Source organism: Sitophilus oryzae, unplaced genomic scaffold (genome assembly GCF_002938485.1).
Source record: "Sitophilus oryzae breed Bouriz unplaced genomic scaffold, Soryzae_2.0 scaffold_1179_pilon_pilon, whole genome shotgun sequence".
NCBI lineage: Eukaryota > Metazoa > Arthropoda > Insecta > Coleoptera > Curculionidae > Sitophilus > Sitophilus oryzae.
Window position 1 is genome coordinate 1094884 of NW_022145814.1, and position 3478 is coordinate 1098361.

Sequence of the window (3478 nt, forward strand, 5' to 3'; positions counted from 1 at the left end):
ATAAGCTTTAATCTACCTACATCATAGGTAGGTGTAGGTACTCTAGGTATATTCTACCTAGACAGTAGCTGAACTAGCTGACAGTAGTAATTAATTTGTTATCCGATAAGTAGTTGTCATTATATAAGTTTAATCATCTTATACCTCCTATAACGGTAGGTTTTGGATTTTTCCTGATTGGTTTGTTAAACAAAAATATACTGGGCATATAAATGTCTGTTACAGGTTAATTCGTTAAAGAAATATGTTACACACATATTATTTTAATAATAATAGTATAATAGTAATGGCTATATTATGTTATAACACATACATATGTATTGAATGTACTTATTTTAACCAATGCATTGTTTTGTTTTTTTAATCTCACAAATAAGAAATGTTTTATAGTTTTTATTATAAAAAACAGTGATTATACAATTTATTTACACCCCTTACACTGTTTTCTGTAAGGGGTGTAACCAGGAGTATATTTCGTAACCTCTTACGATATAAGAGGGCACAAAGTGTTTTATTACTTAATGCTTAAAATTTAATAATATATTTGTACATAAAATAAAATAGACTAGAAAGTCAATTAATTAATATTGACGTAATTACTAAATAAGTACAAGATTTTTTTTCTAATTATTTTAGTGTATTTTTAGTCACCTAATTATAAAGGAGAGATATCCAACCATTGCATTATTTTACTCACAAATAAATGTTTTATGGTTTTTATTATAAAACAACGATTAATTTATTATACACCCCTTAACCCAAACACTCCAAGGAGGATATTTCGTGACCCCTTATTTAAAGTGGACAAGCTTTATTAGTCAATGTTTTAATTACCCAGCGTCTTTAATAAAAATCTAATGTAATTTTTCATAGAAATGATCTGACATAAAAAGCAAATTTTATCAAAAAACTTTTTGATTATCTACAAGGAGTAAACCGCTGACAAATGTCTGTATACTAATGCCAAAGTAATGCCAAAAATACAAATTAAATACCAAAATTTCTCATATAATGCCCCACTAATGCCAAGCTGATTCCAATATAATACCACTAATACCACGAATAATATGTAACACATTTGTTTCACGAATTAACCTGTAACAATACTGGTAGGTACGTGCACAGATTTTTTCCTAGGTAACTTAAAAGTCGTTAAAAAGTCTAATTATATTTAAAGAAGATATAATTCCAACAAATTACATTATAAGGCCAATAATGCACAAGTAATACCATTAAAATTTTAGCGTTTTTAACTTGTGTAACATATTTCTTTAACGAATTAACCTGTAACAATAGTGGTAGGTACGCGCACAGATTTTTTCGCTAGGTAACTTATTAAGTCGTTAAACAGGCCTATAAAAGCTATAACAACATAGGTAACTAATATTTATAATTTAATTCGAGTTTTAATCTCAAATAATAAATGTTTTTACTGGTGTATTTCTGAAGTGTTCATTATTAAAAGTAGATATTCTTCAAGTTATGCGAAGTAATAAGTAATGTTTCCGGTGAGACCGCGTATATGTCACCGGATTCTGGTTAGTATAAAGACTTTTTCTATAGAAAGAGTTTTTTCTATATTTTCCTTTCAAAATAAGACTAATTTCTTCTTATTCTTTTAAATATTACAGTGTTTCTTTTTCCTAAAATGTTATACTTAATTTTCGCTTAAAATTAAAAAATCACAAATGGAGGAAAATATACGTTATTGAATAAAGTTTATACAAATCACTTTACCATAACAAAAAAGTAAAAACATGTCATGGCGGAAGATATTCAGGTGGCATTTCACACATTTATCTATTAAAATCGAGATTAAAATAATAAACTTGCGTAACATGTTATACACGAGATAGAAAGTTTCAGAATCGATTAATACGCAATACGCTACGCAGTCAACTTATTCCTATGCGCGGATGAGCGTCTTCAAGACTCTTCCTTCGGCCAGGGTCACGACGCCGCCGAAGAGGAATCGGCCTACGTTTGGCTAAACAGGCTGGACACGGTGGAGTACGATATTGGCGAGTCTGAATATTTATAAAAATTTGCAAAGTAAAATATGTTGGAAAAATAATTAATCCATACATATATAAAAGCTCAAAGGGTTTTTTTGTTGCATCCATCCCGCCGAAACCGCTTTACCAATCTTGATGATTCTTTTTTTAAATGAAAGGTATATATGTGTAGATTTGTTATGAAGTATTTTTATAGTGCTTAATGGCTATTTCTTTGTGTAAAACGACTAAATACTAAAACATACCTGAAAAACACCTACACACAATACCTCCAGAAATAAATTATTTGTCATTGTCAGTGGTGTGTCAGTTAGATTATATATTACGTTTTTAGATATTTTAGAGTGAGTTCATGCCGCCAGCTTTAGATACATAAATATTAGCACAAAGGTTCGTTTAAACGACATTAGTGAATTAGCTACACAAAGCGATTTTAGGAAATTCATCCTCTTAGAGAGTAAAATTATCTCGGAACAGTTTGTTGTATGAAAATTCCTTACTATTTGGTCTAGAAGAATGAAATCCTACAAAAAGAATTAGAAGAAATTTTTGAAATTCATCAACCAAATGGGTAAAGTTAGTAAAAATTTATATAAAACTTGGTGACTCTGGATTATACACACATAAAAATTGGCACAAAGGTAAAGCGAATTTATGAAATTTATACCCTTAGGGAGTAGAATAGGGAATGAAAGTTTGCTGTACGAAAATGCAATACTATAACATTATAAACCAGACAGTATAAAATTTTATACAAGGGTTTATTTAGTGACATCATAACGAAATCTTCCTCAATTATCCTTCAAAGAATAAAAAATAACCTATAAAGAGAGTATTAGTGCTCTTAATAAATAAAAAAAAGATGAAAAATAAAAAAACATCTATGCTCACTAGCTCTCTATAAAGAAGTAAAAAATCATTTAAATTAATGCATGAACGATTCGAGGTGTAACGCGAACGTAGTCGCGGGAAAAAGCTAGTAATTTATTAAATTATTTTATTTAACTGATTAATTTTCATTGAAAAGGAATTTTTGTAATTCGCCACTATATTAGTTAAAAACTAAGAAACTCATATCAAATTTAAGTTTTGCGATTTTGACTTATACTTTTTACAAAATCTGAACACATTTTAAATGAAAAAAAGTTTTTGATAATATTTTTGTAGATTGACTACAAGTTGTATAACATAAATTTCTACGACCGGTCTACCTAGTGGTCTGCAGCATCGCCTTGTGGTGCAAACGTGGGCCTGTTAATCTGTGACGTGACGCACAACAGCCAAGAAAAACAGAAGCGTGGCTAAGAATTTAGTAATTTAAGTCTTTTAGATACAATAGTAGGTATTAAAAAGTTTTGTGTTTAAATGGGGTTTGCCTTTAACAGTTAAAAAATTATATCGTAAAGTGTAACTTTCCGTAAGAATTCTTTATCTGTCATTGATCATGATCTGTCATCATGTTA